This window comes from Anabrus simplex, chromosome 1 (assembly GCF_040414725.1).
Source record: "Anabrus simplex isolate iqAnaSimp1 chromosome 1, ASM4041472v1, whole genome shotgun sequence".
NCBI lineage: Eukaryota > Metazoa > Arthropoda > Insecta > Orthoptera > Tettigoniidae > Anabrus > Anabrus simplex.
Window position 1 is genome coordinate 193389707 of NC_090265.1, and position 17890 is coordinate 193407596.

Genomic DNA, 17890 nt, shown 5'->3' on the forward strand with positions numbered 1-17890 from the left:
AAAGAAATCCTGGTATTGGATATGTGGTGCTCATCTGATATTTATCTCTTATCAGCGAGGATCGTTAGTGCCCAAAGTTACATGACCGAATTCTACTTAATTTAGTCGGCGAGGGACCCCACTCAGTAAATTTACTGGCAGTTTAGGAACACCATGCAAGTCACAATTCACCCGTCAACGGGTTATTAAATGTAGCCTATATCATTATAGGATTAAGGTAAGGAAAGGGTGTATTCTGCCCGAAGGCAGGTCCGAACCTCCGCAGAGGTGTGCCTGAGCCGGAGTTTACGTACGATAGGGTGGCCAGTTCCTTTCCGCTCCTCCGTTCCCTTACCCCCACCAACAGCGCGTGGCAACCCATCCAAATCTTGACCACGTCCAGTGATGCTTAACTTCGGTAATCTCACGGAATCCAGTGTTTCAACACGGCTACGGCCGTTGGCATTATAGGATTAAGGGTAGATTATTAATCACAATTCAAGGTATTTATGTTGGTGATTGTGCTGCAGTGAGAATTGATGGTAGAAAGGGTTTTTGATTCAAGGTACCTAAAGAGGTTAGACAAGGCTGTACTCTATAATCTTTGTTGTTCATAGTTTACATGCATCATCTACTGAAAGGTATAAAGTGGCAGGGAGGGATTGGTCTAAATGGTAAAGACGTGTGGAAAGAGTGGGGGAAGGGTACTAGGAATGAGAAGATAAAGGTTAAGTTAGGAATGAACTCAATGGAAAGAGTGGGGGAAGGGTACTAGGAATGAGAAGATAAAGGTTAAGTTAGGAATGAACTCAATTTGTGAAGCTGTACGAACAAACTGGCTTTGGAAGCAGGGTCATGTGAGGCGAATGGAGAATGATAGGTTACAGCGGAGAATAATATATTCATTCATGGCGGGTTAGAGAAGTTGAGGGAGACCAAGACGACGATTGTTGTGACCGGGCTGAGTGGTTCAGACGGTTGAGGCGCTGGCCTTCTGACCCCAACTTGGCAGATTCGATTCCGGCTCAGTCCGGTAGTATTTGAAGGTGCTCAAATACGTCAGCCTCGTGTCGGTAGATTTACTGGCACGTAAAATAACTTCTGCGAGACTAAATCCCGGCACCTCAGCGTCTCCGAAAACCGTCAAAGTAGTAAGTAGGACATACAGCAAGTAACATTATTATTATTATTATTATTATTATTATTATTATTATTATTATTATTATTATTATTATTACGATTGTTAGACTCCGTTTCTAATGATTTAAAGATAAGAGATATAGAAATAAACGGGGCCAAAGAGCTAGTTACAAATAGAGGATTAGGGAGGCATTTGGTCAATTTACAGAGGCTTGAAGACTGAACGCTACACGGCATAACAGTCTATAATGAAGTATGCATGCATGCATGCATGCATGTATGTATGTATGTATGTATGTATGTATGTATGTATGTATGTATGTATGTATGTATGTATGTATGTATGTATGTATGTATGTTTGAATGTATGTATGTATGTACATTATTATTATTATTATTATTATTATTATTATTATTATTATTATTATTATTATTATTATTATTATTTATTAGTAAGCACTGACGTCAGTCGCGCTGTCGTTTAGTCGTTGACCTTCTGTTCCTAATATAGCGGATTCGGTTCCAGCTGTGATCGGTGGCGTTTAAATTAGCATTTAAATAAGACAACTTTGTGTCGTTGGTCTCCGCTCCGGTACATTATAGAAATCCTGCTGGAAAACATTCCGGCACTACAGCGTTTGCTAAAATCTACAACAATTGAAGGGACTTTAAACAAATACCGTTATTTTTATTATGTTGGTAGATAAATTTCGAAGATGGTGATTCTGCTATCAACTGCTGATTCCGCGGTAGAATATTTCATTGTCCGTGTATAATATTTCTTTTGTTCGTGCTAGGATAATACACTTCGTATTTCCTCTCTCATTAGATCATCGACATTGAATCCACTACATTTCCAAGAGCTAGAGTAATTTTATCTTTTGAATACCCTTCACCTTTTTAAAACTACCCTTTCTGAAGCCAGTGGGAACCCTTTTCGTAAACATCAGTATGATTTTTTAAAAAAGGAATCGAAATTTAGCCAATTAATAAAATCAGTGTACCATCAAGTAGTAAAGTTCCTGGGAGAGAAAAACGAGTGCACCAGGATAATGCATATAAGAAGATGAAAGGATCCTGGCACAAGTAAATGGACGAAAGCAAGGATCCTGTACAAGTAAATGGACACAATGGTGTCAAGGCCACATTTCTGTCATTGGCAATTGAAAGTAGCTATTCTGAACGAATTTTTCCTCAGATTTCCCTCATTTACAAACCCCTGTGGGTGGGGGCGGTAGAATAACACCCACTGTATCCCGCGCCTGTCATAACAGGCGACTAAAAGGGGCCCCCACGGGCACTTAACTTGGGAGCGCGGGTTGGCGATCCCGGCGCCCTTAGCTGAGTCCTGCCATTGCTTCCACTTGTGCCAGAATCCTTACTTCCGTCTATCCTATCCGACCTGCCTTGGCTAACTCATATTCTTTTCCGACTCCGGCGATATTAGAGCATTCGAGGCCTAGGGAGTCTTTCATTTTCACACCTTTCGTGGCGTCCGACTCGTTGGATGAATGGTCAGCGTACTGGCCTTCGGTTCGAGGGTCCCGGGTTCGATTCCCGGCCGGGTCGGGGATTTTAACCTTCATTGGTTAATTCCAGTGGCTCGGGGGCTGGGTGTTTGTGTTGTCCGCAACATCCCTGCAACTCAGACACCACACATAACACTGTCCTACACCATAATAACACGAAGTTGCCTACACATGGCAGATGCCGCCCACCCTAATCGGAGGGTCTGCCTTACAAGGGCTGCACCCGGCTAGAAATAGCCATACGACATTATTATTACCTTTCGTGGCCCTAGCCTTCCTATGGCGAATACCTTCATTTTTCGAAGTGTTGGATCCCTTCCATTTTTTCCTTTGATTAGTGTTAATAGAGGTTGATTGCCTAGTTGTAGGGCCTACTTCCTCTTAAAATAGTAATCATCACGCCACTCACAAGGAGGCACCGCACTTTGTACATCACCGATTTATTTGCACCTTGGAGAGATGAAATGCCACTTACAGTTTAAAGTGAAATATAGTTTAGGGCGCTGAAAAACTCCGCTTTAGAGGTATTCTGAATTATTGGAAATGGTATCGTGTCAACTAGCTATTACGAAACGCTACGCCTGTCCTCCAATGCAAAGGCACAGGAATCACGTTTTACGGAGTAATAATTGTGAAACAAAAATCAACATAATAAATATAAAATATTGTAATAATTAAAAACAAACACGTTCGTGTCCAACGGGTTCCGAACCCAGGTCCGTAAAATGTGATGCCCCCACCTTAGCAATAAGCTGCCATATGATACAGGTACCGGTATAGTGTTTCATAATAGTTGACATGACACCATTTTCAATTATCGTAAATATCTCTTTATTGGTGTCCTACACTATATATCCTTTAAACAATGAAGGCATCTTTTTATCACTCCAAAATGGAAATAAATCGGCGATATACGGAGAGTGGTGCCTCCTTGTCAGTCGCAAAATGGATTGAGAAATAAGACTAAGCATGCGGCATTCTAATTCATGTATAGTCTATTATAAAATGCGTAGATTAAGTTCCTAATGCTAATCCATAAATAAACTCTATTCTGGACATAAGTGTACAAACCAAAGAAAGATGTTCATCGATTCTGCTTCAAACTTGCAATTTATTCCAATGTGTGAAAGACATCGCGCCAAATCTAAAATGAAATATCTACGGGAATTTTGTGTGATCCATGTTAAATGGTATATAGTTCGTTGCCTGGCAAAGATCCTTTTGGTAGCATAGCAACGTAGGAACCCGTGAAAGGATACATGCGCAATAACTTACAAGCGGAAATAATTCTTACACACTCATTTCCAAACTTCCAGTGCAGAAGATGGTGAACGAACAGTTTATAGCAATTGAAGAGTACTCTCTAGTATATTTTTCCTTTCCAAATCGATATTATCTTATTAAAATAACTATTATAATCATATAAAATATGAATCCTTTGGCTGCTGTACGCAGTGGGTTTTTCAGCAATTTCAATATACAAAAGAGCTACTGTAACTATATCTAAAAGATACTCACAAACAGAATAATGAATATTCCTTAATCGAGACTACAACAGACAATACGATGATGTTCGCACATTCACACGTGTTGTAAAATAACTTATCTCCCAAGAAACTTCGTTTGTTCCCCGGCAACTCTACCAACTTCGTCTACTTCTTCCAGTAGACGACTCTGGCGTACACTAATGTTAATAGACTACATTCTGGATACTTATTCCGTTTTATCTTCTTCACCTGAAAAATAAAGTATTGCGTATACATTATTCGTATTGCAGGGTGTCTGACCTGTATGATGATCCACCTTATTCACTTGTCAGGCCGCTTGAGACAGGCAACATTCTGATATTCCTATTTTATTCATAAGTTTTACCGTCATGGGAATTTATCATAATTTGGTAGCTGATAGTCTGCACCTAAAAGTCCCCGCTATTCGTTTAGAATATCGTTTAAGATATTTTTCCAACCAGCCTTCTATACTACATAGTCGTGCTTTTACGAAGCAATCTCCAAAAATGCATTTTACTATATAACTTAGAGGAAATACCACAGTTCAATCAGAGTAAACTTATGAATCGTTGTTTCTCATTTCTGTTAATTTTCTTGTAACTTACGTTTGGCTAAATATTTTAGGGAATTTAGTTTCATGGTGTTGGCGTAACTTACTGAATGAGTTTTATGTGTTATATATAGAGACTGGTATTATTAGCCGGTGTAGGAGTCCTGCTTCTAAGATTAGACTGCATCAGATGTTCTTACGAGGAACACTTCCCTTACCCGTAGTTAACTGTTTCTAAACAAAGTTAAGCGTCGTCAGGTAATGACGATTCTGCCAGCCTGCAGAACTTGGCATACGGATGTTTTTCTTTGAGACTGCGCCCCAACTGCATGCAGCCAAACAAAACAACTTGTGGGTTCCATTAGTTAAGGGAAGAATATGTACGCATTCATAACCTCTGTTGCAGTCGAAGAATCTTGTAATTCAACTTGCCTCCTCCAATGCAGTGAGGATTCATGACCTCACTATAGAGCTATTTTCAAGAGAAGCGATTCGACAGGTGCGGTATGTCGGCAGTATGGGACAGTAGTGTTGTGAAATGGAGCAAAGTGACGTCACCTGACCTTCATAGAGCACGAACACTGCTTTAGGCCCTATATGGAAAGGGATAACTCACCATTTCAGTAACAGCGTGATAACAGGTTGCTTTACGTCGCATCGACACAAGCGACGATGGGACAGGAAAGGGTTAGGAGTGGGAAGGAAGCGACCGTGATCTTAATTAAGGTACATCCCCAGCATTTGGCTGGTGTGAAAATGGGAAACCACGGGAAACTACCAACAGTGGGGTTCGAACCCACTATATCCCGAATACTGGGTACTGGCCGCGCTTCAGCGACTGCAGCCATCGAGCTCGGTAAAGAAGAAGAATTAAGAACTAATAATAACTAATAATAAAGGCTAACAAAAATTAGCAAATGTCCCAGATTCCTTTGGCGATGTTCATTAGGTACAGGTAACCGATCTCTGAGGCGGAATCAGTTAGATGTTGGTCTGCTACGATTCGGGTTGTGGCCGCTGGCATTTAAGGGTGTTCAAGTGAGACAGTTCCGTGTTGTTGGTTTCCAGCAAGTTAAGCAACTCCCGCAGAACTAAATTTCGACACCATGGTGTCTGTTGAAATTGTTAAAAGGTTCAACGGACGGAAAATAAATACCACACCTAATGACCAGCATGGCGGCCTTAGATTCAGAGCGCTCCGAGTTCAATTCTCGGCCGGACAGTGAATTTCAGCAACGCCCGGTAAATTCTTCTAGCACGGAAGAAGTCTAGATATTCACAACCTTTTGTTAAATTCAAGTAAGCATGAAGTCCCTTCATATCTTTATTTGAATGCAGGGATGAAGATTTTTTTTTTTTACAAGTTGTTTTACGTCGCACCGACACAGATAGGTCTTGCGACAACCATGGGATAGAAAAAAGGAGTGGGAAGGTAGCGTCCGTAGCCTTAACTAAGGGTACAACCCCAGCATTTGCCTGGTGTGAAAATGGGAAACCACGGAAAACCATATTCAGGGATGGTAACAGTGGGGTTCGAACGCACTATCTCCCGAATACTGTATACTGGCCGCAGTTTAGCGACTGCAGCTACCGAGCTCGGTGGACGAAGAAGACTACTGATGTATTTTTCATTTATTACGCTTGAGTCTACAAATGATCCTCAGCTGACATCCTCCAGGACTTCATATACCGTACACTCATAAAAATAATTTAAGCATATTTGCAGTTTACCCACCAATGTCTAATGTTTCACTTATGGTTAGACAGTAAGTGAAAATAAAAATCCACAGTCTGTTTCCAGTCATTCGACTGGGTCAGGAATGGAATGAATGAAGCCCGCATCTAGCGGCGAGGATAGGAATTGTGCCGGCTGCCGAACCCTGTCGCACTCCTCTGAGGCAATGATTAATGAATGGCAGCTGAAATGAAATGATACTGGAGAGTGTTGCTGGAATGAAATATGACAGGGAAAACCGGAGTACCCGGAGAAAAACCTGTCCCGCCTCCGCTTTGTCCAGCACAAATCTCACATGGAGTGATCGGGATTTGAACCACGGAACCCAGCGGTGAGAGGCCGGCGCGCTGCCGCCTGAACCACGGAGGCTTTAACACGTTGTTTAATTCATGACAACCCTGCCTTCTTCACAGATAACGGCATATGATTCATGACTGGCAAACAAATCCAGTACACTAGAGCTGGAGTGATATTCAAGCAAACTTGTCATTGTGCACTAAAATGCTTCATCATATGCTGTCTATGGCAGATCGCTTCAAAATAATAACTTTCTTACAACAGAACATGAGACAAGTTGACGTTGCCAAAACTGTTCACGTGAATCAAAGTGTTGTCTCAAGGTTGTGGGGAAAAAAATCCAAGACACCCATTCAGCAACAGATTGACATCGTGGGGGCCGACAACGCAAAACGCAGCAGATCTATTGGACACCGGTATACTGTATACCTACATCTGCTCGTAGACACCCTACACGCACAGCTTCTACTCTTCGCCGCAGGAGTAGGTTAACCAAACTGTGCACAATAGACTCCATGATGGGGGACTGTATTCAAGAAAAAACCCCAAGACTTCGGCGGCATCACAGGGTGACTCGTTTTCGATGGACTAGTGCACATCAGATTTGGACACGAGATCAATGGTCAAGAACATTGTTCACATAAGTGCGAAATGGCTTACACTCTGATGACCGCTCTGCTCATACGGAGAGTGGGGGCAGGGACGTTACCGTACAATGAATCACTGTCAGTAGAAAATCACCGACAGTTTCGGGGTTCAGCTCTATTCCGGGCAGGTATCATGCTCGGCCGCCGTGCCCCACTGGTTCACATTCAAGGAAACATGATGGCCACAGTGTACGAACGCAGCATTCTTCAACCTATAGTAAGTGATTTTTTATATTTTTTTTACAGTTTGCTTTACGTTGCACCGACACAGATAGGTCTTAGGTCTTATGGAAACGGTGGGGTAGGAAAGCTCTAGGAGTGGGAAGGAAGCGGCCGTGGCCTTAAATAAGGTACAGCCCAAGCCAGTATTGGCCTGGTGTGAAAGTTGGAAGCACGGAAAACCATCTTCAGGGCTGCCGACAGTGAGGTTCGAACCCAGTAAATGGTTTTGTAGAGACTGTAGGAAAAGGATTTGCTCTAAAGGACGATCTGTGAATGGATACATGGAGAGAGTTGGGATCCGCAGAATGGACTGGTCTTAGTCTTCCCCGCACAAGAACTTCATAGAGCATGCGCAGACCGTTCTTAAAACAGCAGTTTCCAACCGTCAACATCCACCGCTAACGATTCAGGTCCTAAAAGACACTGCCATCGAGGAGTTGGGCCGTTTGCTTGAAGAAATGCTCAGTGATATGGTACTGTGGAGGATTTCATGGAGGACCGACACGTTATTGACTCATGTGACTGCATTGAAAACTGTCTTTTAATTTGTGATGTTCTAATTGAGGAGGTTTTTTAATTTGTTTGGTTCAGTCACATAATGAGTGTTTTTCTTTCCATACTGGGTCCAAAGTTACCGAGAAATGCACGTGTTGGTTGTATTTACTATTCTGGGTTTCAAATCTATATATGTAAAATGAGAATTTTGTCTGTACATTGCTCAAAATTTATAAATAATGGTATTTCTGTATTGGTCGTATCCACAGTAACAAGGAAATGCACTTTTTGATTTTCCGTTATGTCTGTCTGTCTGTCTGTCTGTCTGTCTGTCTGTCTGTCTGTCTGTCTGTCTGTCTGTCTGTCTGTCTGTCTGTCTGTCTGTCTGTCTGTCTGTACGGACATCACGAGAAAATAGCTGAAGGGAATTTACTGAAAATCGGTATGTATGTAAAGTCGGGGAAAGAGCCACTATAATATAGGCTATAAATCATTTTATGCACTCTGAGTGAAATATTAGTTTAGGGGAAGGCATACAATTTAATTCTCAAATATATATGACATTACTTTATTAGTGACCGTAGTAATAATAATTTCGTGTGGCTATTTCTAGCCGAGTGCAGCCCTTGTGAGGAAGACCCTCCGATGAGGGTGGGCGGCATCTGCCATGTGTAGGTAACTGCATGTTATTGTGGTAGAGGATAGTGTTATGTGTGGTGTGTGAGTTGTTGGAATGCTGGGGACAGCACAAACACCCATCCCCCGGGCCATTAGAATTAACCAATTAAGGTTAAAATCCCCGACCCGGCCGGGAATCGAACCCGGGAACCTCTGAACCGAAGGCCAGTACGTTGACCATTCAGCCAACGAGTCAGTGACCGTAGTGATAAATACTACATAACTAAAGTTATATAGAATTAAATCTCTGGTCATGTATGTCTTATACTTTTTTTTTTTGCTAGGGGCTTTACGTCGCAACGACACAGATAGGTCTTATGGCGACGATGGGATAGGAAAGGCCTAGGAGTTGGAAGGAAGCGGCCGTGGCCTTAATTAAGGTACAGCCACAGCATTTGCCTGGTGTGAAAACGGGAAACCACGGAAAACCATCTTCAGGGCTGCCGACAGTGGGGTTCGAACCTACTATCTCGCGAATATTGGATACTGGCCGCACTTCAGCGACTGCAGCTATCGAGCTCGGTTTATACATTTTTACCGTACCGGCTATGATAACAGAGATATTCATGAATTTCGATTTTTGTTGCAAAGTCCATATCAACGCAGAAACCATGACAAAATGGATGAACAGAATTTACTGAAAATCGGTATGTAAAGTCTGAGAATAAGGTATTAGAGTCTAGGTTATAGCCTAAATAATGTTTATTCGGGCTGGATGAAATGGCAATTTACGGGAAGGTGCCTAAAATTTAATTTTTAAATACCTAGCTATGTTATTGCGTTATTGGTCTTATCGAAAAGTATTACATAAAAAAATGTAGAGAATAAATGTTCCAATCATTTATGTCTTATACAGTTTTACCATACGGACTATGATAATGGAATTGATGAATTTAGTCATTTATTGCTTAGGGCCTAGTCTATATCAACGCCGAGCATTACTAGATAGATAGATAGATAGATAAGTAGTATAATGGGAGAGTTCGGCCGCCACCTCCACCTCAGGCTCCCAGTGGCCACCTCCACCTCCACCTCAGCCAGAGGCCTCCCAGTGGCCACCTCCACCTCCACCTCAGCCAGAGGCCTCCCAGATGCCTCCTCCACCTCCCGCGGGAAATTTGAATTTGTAAACAAAGCCACGTGCTTTTTGACAGCTGTCATCGACAACAACGCATCGCAAACCTCAGTACTGCCATCTTGACGGGCCTAAACCTCAGTAGTGCCAACTTAACCTCACTAGCTCGAGATAAACAAAGCCACGTGTTTTTTGACAGCCACGTGCTTTTTGACAGATTTGTAAACAAAGCCACGTGCTTTTTGACAGCTGTCATCGACAACAACGCATCGCAAACCTCAGTACTGCCATCTTGACGGGCCTAAACCTCAGTAGTGCCAACTTAACCTCACTAGCATGAGGTAAACAAAGCCACGTGTTTTTTGACAGCCACGTGCTTTTTGACAGATTTGTAAACAAAGCCACGTGCTTTTTGACAGACAACAACGCATCGCTAACCTCAGTACTGCCATCTTGACGGGAATAAACCTCAGTAGTGCCAACTTAACCTAACTAGCTCGAGATAAACAAAGCCAGGTGCTTTTTGACAGCCACATGCTTTTTGACAGCTGCCATCCGCCATCTTTAAACTACAGAGCGCTGTGCTGCCCTCTTGCGTCACCTGTCATCGGCAGTGCTGCCATCTTGGCGGGCCTAAACCTTAGTGCTACCAACTTAACCTCACTAGCTCGAGATAAACAAATCCACGTGCTTTTTGACAGCCACGTGCTTTTTTGACAGCTGTCATCCGCCATCTTTAATCCATAGAGCACAGTGCTGCCCTCTTTAGCTACTTACCTTTGAAATGTGGTGGCGGATAATTTGAAAAATGCTTTTTGACAGCAGCCATCTTGCATCGCAAACCTCAGTGCTGCCCTCTTTAGCTAGATACCTGTGGTAGCAGACAATTCCACGTGACAGCAGCCATCTTTAATCAAGAGAGCACCGTGCTGCCCTCTATGTGGTGGCGGCAAATTGAAAAATTCCACGTGCTCTTGTTTGGAAACAAACTCACGTGCTTTTTTGACAGCTACCATCCACCATCTTTAATCAACAGAGCACAGTGCTGTACTCTTTAGCTAGATACCTTTGAAATGTGGTGGCGGCAATTTGAAAAATTCTATGTGCTCTTGTTGGGAAACAAAGCCACGTGCTTTTTTGACAGCTGTCATCCGCCATCTTTAATCAATAGAGCACCGTGCTGCTATCATGCGGGCAATTTCATCACCTATCACCCGCCATCTTTAATCTACAGAACACCGTGCTGCCCTCTTTATGGCTACTACCTTAAGCATGTAGTAGCGGGCAATTTGAAAAGTTCTGTTAGCTATCATCCGCCATCTTTAATCAAGAGAGCACCGTGCTGCCATCTTTAGCTAGATACCTTTGAAATGTGGTGGCGGCAAATTGAAAAATTCCACATGCTCTTGTTTGGAAACAAACTCACGTGCTTTTTGACAGCTACCATCCGCCATCTTTAATCAACAGAGCATAGTGCTGCCCTCTTTAGTTTGAAATGTGGTGGCGACAAATTCCACATGCTCTTGTTTGGTAAACATAGCCACGTGCTTTTTTGACAGCTATCATCCGCCATCTTTAATCCAGAGAGCACCGTGCTGCCCTCTTTATCGCAGTAGATGTAAATTCGTCACCTGTCATACGCAGTGCTGCTATCTTTAGCTAGATACCTTTGAAATGTGGTGGTGGATAATTTAAAAAGAAAAATTCTACAGCAGTCCTCTCTCGACGCTAATTGCATAAGATGGCGGCTATACATGACTCCTTAAGGGTGCTTACGCAAGATGGCTGCTATACACAGGTTCTTATGAGACGCCCTTGGGATGCTTGCGCAAGATGGTGGTTATACAAGGCTCCTTATGAGACACCCTAGTGATGCTTGCGCAAGATGGCGGTTGCTCTTATGAGGCGGCTTAAGGGTCCTTGCACAAGATGGCTAGAGACGCCCTAAGGATGCTTGCGCAAGATGGCGGACACAAAATGGCGGCTATACACGTCTCCTTATGAGACGCCTTAAGGGTGCTTGCGCAAGATGGCTGCTGCTCTTAGCTTAGAGGCTAACGTGTCGTGCTAGTTCGATTCATTAAATTTAGGGCTTAAATGCAAAATGTTAAATATCTCGAAAGCAGTGCACCGTAGAGCAAAACGGACAAAATTTTTCTGCCTAATACCTAGGTTCGCAGTATGAGGAACAAGAAAATCATAGTCTAATGATGGGATCAACGGTTCGGTTCCTACTTAGGCCCTTTGGCATTTGCTCTGTTTTAGCTTGTATTGAAGCGAGTCTTCGTAACATGATCAGGTTTAGCTATGGTAGAGAGTATAACGTGCCGTGCAGGTTCGATTCATTAAATTTGGAGGCTTAAATGCAAAATGTTAAATATCTCGAAAACGATGCATCGTAGAGCAAAACGGACAAAATTTTTCCGCCTAATACGTAGGTTCGTAGTATCAGGAACAAGAAAAAACATAGTCTAATGATGAGATCAACGGTTCGATTCCTACTTAAGCCCTTTGCCATTCGCAGCTATCTATTTCTACAAGATGGTGGCTGCTCTTATGAGAAACAAGATGCCTTGAGACGTCCTAGGGATGCTTACGCAAGATGGCAGACACAAAATGGTGACTATACATAGCTCCTTATGAGACGGCCTAGGGGTGCTCGCACAAGATGGCGGCTACTCTTATGAAGAAAGCTAGCTTAGAGGCTACTGCGCAAGATAACAGCTGCTGTTATGCATGTGGTGGAGGGCAATTTGAAATTCTATGTGCTTAATCAACAGAGCACCCTGCTGCCCTCTTTAGCTGAAATGTGGTGGTGGATAATTTGAAAAATTCTTTTGACAGCTATCATCTTTAAAAACAATGGCGACTATACATAGGCTGTTAAGGCCTTATCATTCTCCTCCTCCTCCTCCTCCTCCTCCTCCTCCTCCTCCTCCCCCTCCTCCTCCTCCTTCTCTACCTCCTCCTCCGCCTCTTATGTCAAGGCATAGCTTTATATCGAACAAGTTTAAACCTGCATCGCGAAGGCAAGCGTGTGCAGCGATAACATTATTGTGCATGTTTAGACTTTCGAAACATAAGAAGAGTAGAATCAAACGCTGTACTTGATACGACATGTGATCAGAACATTGATTGATGCGTTCAGAAAAACAAAATAAGTGATCAAGACTAGAATCGAACAATGTACTCAATACATCATGTGTTTAGAATATGTCAGGGGATACGCTTGTTCTAAGAAGATCAGATTGAAACATAACAAGACTAGAATAGAACACTGTAATCGATGTTGTTAACTTCAACATGTGATCAGAACATTGATTGATGTGTTCAGAACACAAAATAAGTGATCATGACTAGAATCGAACACTGTACTCGATACAACATGTGATCAGAACATTGATCGATGTGTTCAGAACACGAAATAAGTGATCAAGACTAGAATCGAACACTGTACTCAATACAACATGTGTTTAGAACATGTTAGGGGGTACCCTCGTTCTAAGAAGATCAGAATGAAACATAACAAGACTAGAATCGAACACTGTAATCGATGTTGTTAACCTCAACATATGATCAGAACATTGTTTGATGTGTTCAGAGCAAAAGTACAATTTTGATGATTTGCGCAGCTAACTCGCTCGGTAAACGATATAGCCAAAGTATAACTTCAAATTATTTACCTTCCATCATTCGTCTTGTGTGTAAAAATCAGTCGAACAAGTTATCGCATAAACATGGCTGAAAAAAAATCGTGATAGGGTATGGAACCCAGGGGTTACATCTTATCAGAAGGGCAAAAAGGATGAAAGGACTCTTCCTCCTCCTTACCGCACATTCCTTGGCTAAAGGGCTAATGGGCTAAAGGGCTAAAGGGCTAAAGGTGCAACAACCTCATCGATCGCTATCAGCAAGAACGCTTGTACTTTGTTAAGTGTAGAAAATTAATCTTTATTTGTAAATGGTTTCATGTTCAGAACAAGGAATGGAAAATCCCCGAGGTGTGATGAGTTACGTTTTTCGAACTAGTGTTTGGAACACTGAACTTTTCAAGATGATAGCAGAGAGTTTAGCAATGTTCTGTTGTTGGATTTTAAATTCCGCGCTACAACATGCATAAGGTGGTAGCCTTGAGGTTTACCGCCGTAAAGATGGCAAGAGTGAGGTTAACAATGTTCTGTTGTTGGATTTTAAATTCCGCGCTACATCATGCATAAGGTGGCAGCCTTGAGGTTTACCACCGTAAAGATGGCAAGAGTGAGGTTAACAATGTTCTGCTGTTGGATTTTAAATTCCGCGCTATAACATGCATAAGGTGGCAGCCTTGAGGTTTACCGCCGTAAAGATGGCAGCAGTGAGGTTAGCGACGCTCTATTGTCCTTCAAAGTGAGGTTAGGGTTCGTCAAGAAGACAGCTGTCAAAAAAGCACGTGGCTATGTTTACCAAACAAGAGCACGTGGTCGTGACGTCACGGTCACGTAGTATCTTGCCTCAGCATGTAAAGTTCAATGTCTACACCTACGTAGTTAACACTCTGCTATGTTCACAAGATTTTTTACACATAACTATTCTTTATGCTTTAAGTTCATGCACATAGGCTATGCTAAGATAGCAGTACAAACACATGCGAACTTTGTACATTCTAATGGAATAAGTTTAGTACTGTATGCATCATGGATACATGATGTGTGCACGCATTTAATCTTGACTATACGTAATGCTGCTGCTTTGTTTACAAGATTTTTATACATTGCTATTCTTTATGCTTTAAGTTCGTGCACGCACAAGCGATACTCGTACGCTCTAGCAGGAGAAGTTTAATACGATATTCGATACATACATTATCGATAGGTGATGTGTACACGCTTTAGAACATAGCTCATCTTTATGCTTTAAGTTCGTGCACAGGGGTTTGGGATACACAAAAGCGATTGCTACATGCTCTAGCGGAAGAAGTCTAGTACGATTGTCGATGCATGTAAAATCGATAGGTTATGCTAAGATAGCAGCACACTTACATGATTTTAGCACAATCTAGTGGAAAAAGTTTAGTATGAGTAGCAGCACACTTACATGATTTTAGCACAATCTAGTGGAAAAAGTTTAGTATGATAGTCGTTTCGTGCAAAATCATTAGGTAATGTGTAAACGCTTTGAAACAAGGCTATTCTTTGTACTTTAAGTTCATGTGTATGAGTTATGCTAAGATAGCAGCACAACCTAGCGGAAGAAGTTTTGTACGAGAGTCGATACATGCAAAGTCGATAGGTAATGTGTACACGCTTTGAAACATGGCTATTCTTTGTACCTTAAAGTCATGCGTATAGGTTATGCTAAGATAGCAGCACAATCTGGCGGAAGAAGTTCAGGGTGATCTGTACACGCTTTGAAACAAGGCTATTCTTTGTACTTTAAGTTCATGCGTCTTAGTTATGCTTGCGATAGTCGATGCATGTAAAATCGATAGGTTATGCTAAGATAGCAGCACACTTACACGATTTTAGCACAATCTAGTGGAAGAAGTTTAGTACGAGAGTCGATGCTTGCAAAATCATTAGGTAATGTGTACACGCTTTGAAACAAGGCTATTCTTTGTACTTTAAGTTCATGCGTCTTAGTTATGCTAAGATAGCAGCACAATCTACCTGAAGAAGTTTTGCACGAGAGTCGATACATGCAAAATCGATAGTTGATGCGTACACGCTTTAAAACATGACTATTCATTGTACTTTAAGTTCATGGGTATAGGTTATGCTAAGATAGCAGCACAATCTAGCGGAAGAAATTTAGTACGAGATTCGATGAATGCAAAATCAATAAGTAATGTGTACACGCTTTGAAACATGGCTATTCTTCGTACTTTAAGTTCATGTGTATAAGTTATGCTAAGATAGCAGCACAACCTAGCGGAAGAAGTTTAGTACGATATTTGTTGCATGCAAAGTCGATAGGTAATGTGTACACGCTTTGAAACATGGCTATTCTTTGTACCTTAAGGTCATGCGTATAGGTTACGCTAAGATAGCAGCACAATCTAGCGGAAGAAGTTTAGTACGAGAGTCGATGCTTGCAAAATCGATAGGTAATGTGTACACGTTTTGAGACATAGCTCTTCTTTGTTCTTTAAGTTCATGCGTCTTAGTTATGCTGAGATAGCAGCACAATCTACCTGCAGAAGTTTAGTACGAGAGTCGATACATGCAAATTCGATAGTTGATGTGTACACGCTTTGAAACATGACTATTCATTATACTTTAAGTTCATGGGTATAGGTTATGCTAAGATAGCAGCACAATCTAGCGGAGGAAATTTAGTACGATATTTGATGCATGCAAAATCAATAAGTAATGTGTACACGCTTTGAAACATGGCTATTCTTTGTACTTTAAGTTCATGTGTATGAGTTATGCTAAGATAGCACAACCTAGCGGAAGAAGTTTAGTACGATATTTGTTGCATGCAAAGTCGATAGGTAATGTGTACACGCTTTGAAACATGGCTATTCTTTGTACCTTAAGGTCACGCGTATAGGTTATGCTAAGATAGCAGCACAATCTAGCGGAAGAAGTTTAGTACGAGAGTCGATGTGTGCAAAATCGATAGGTGATGTGTACACGCTTTGAAACATGGCTATTCATTGTACTTTAATTTTATGGGTATAGGTTATGCTAAGATAGCAGCACGATCTAGCGGATGAAGTTTAGTTCGATGGTCGATGCATGTAAAATCGATAGGTCATGTGTACACGCTTTGAAACATAGCAATTCATACTGCTGCTCTGTTCCCAAGACTTTTAAGCATAGCTAACCCTAATACTGCTCTTAACGACGTCGAGCTAAGGATTGATTACGTGACCGTGACGTCACGACCACGTGCTCTTGTTTGGTAAACATAGCCACGTGCTTTTTTGACAGCTGTCTTCTTGACGAACCCTAACCTCACTTTGAAGGACAATAGAGCGTCGCTAACCTCACTGCTGCCATCTTTACGGCGGTAAACCTCAAGGCTGCCACCTTATGCATGTTATAGCGCGGAATTTAAAATCCAACAGCAGAACATTGTTAACCTCACTCTTGCCATCTTTACGGTGGTAAACCTCAAGGCTGCCACCTTATGCATGATGTAGCGCGGAATTTAAAATCCAACAACAGAACATTGTTAACCTCACTCTTGCCATCTTTACGGCGGTAAACCTCAAGGCTACCACCTTATGCATGTTGTAGCGCGGAATTTAAAATCCAACAACAGAACATTGCTAAACTCTCTGCTATCATCTTGAAAAGTTCAGTGTTCCAAACACTAGTTCGAAAAACGTAACTCCTCACACCTCGGGGATTTTCCATTCCTTGTTCTGAACATGAAACCATTTACAAATAAAGATTAATTTTCTACACTTAACAAAGTACAAGCGTTCTTGCTGATAGCGATCGATGAGGTTGTTGCACCTTTAGCCCTTAAGCCCTTTAGCCCATTAGCCCTTTAGCCAAGGAATGTGCGGTAAGGAGGAGGAAGAGTCCTTTCATCCTTTTTGCCCTTCTGATAAGATGTAACCCCTGGGTTCCATACCCTATCACGATTTTTTTTCAGCCATGTTTATGCGATAACTTGTTCGACTGATTTTTACACACAAGACGAATGATGGAAGGTAAATAATTTGAAGTTATACTTTGGCTATATCGTTTACCGAGCGAGTTAGCTGCGCAAATCATCAAAATTGTACTTTTGCTCTGAACACATCAAACAATGTTCTGATCATATGTTGAGGTTAACAACATCGATTACAGTGTTCGATTCTAGTCTTGTTATGTTTCATTCTGATCTTCTTAGAACGAGGGTACCCCCTAACATGTTCTAAACACATGTTGTATTGAGTACAGTGTTCGATTCTAGTCTTGATCACTTATTTCGTGTTCTGAACACATCGATCAATGTTCTGATCACATGTTGTATTGAGTACAGTGTTCGATTCTAGTCATGATCACTTATTTTGTGTTCTGAACACATCAATCAATGTTCTGATCACATGTTGAAGTTA

At 41.8% G+C, this 17890-nt stretch overlaps 1 protein-coding gene across 1 annotated transcript in view; it reads right to left on the minus strand.

The window, feature by feature from the left end:
* Positions 1-4454, minus strand: part of LOC136863923 (uncharacterized) — a 45568-nt gene extending 41114 nt beyond the window's left edge. Inside the window, exon 1 of the mRNA XM_067140357.1 lies at positions 4436-4454. The gene's annotated coding sequence lies outside the window, so the exon portion shown is untranslated. The remainder of the gene's footprint in view (positions 1-4435) is intronic.
* Positions 4455-17890: the final 13436 nt, after the last annotated feature.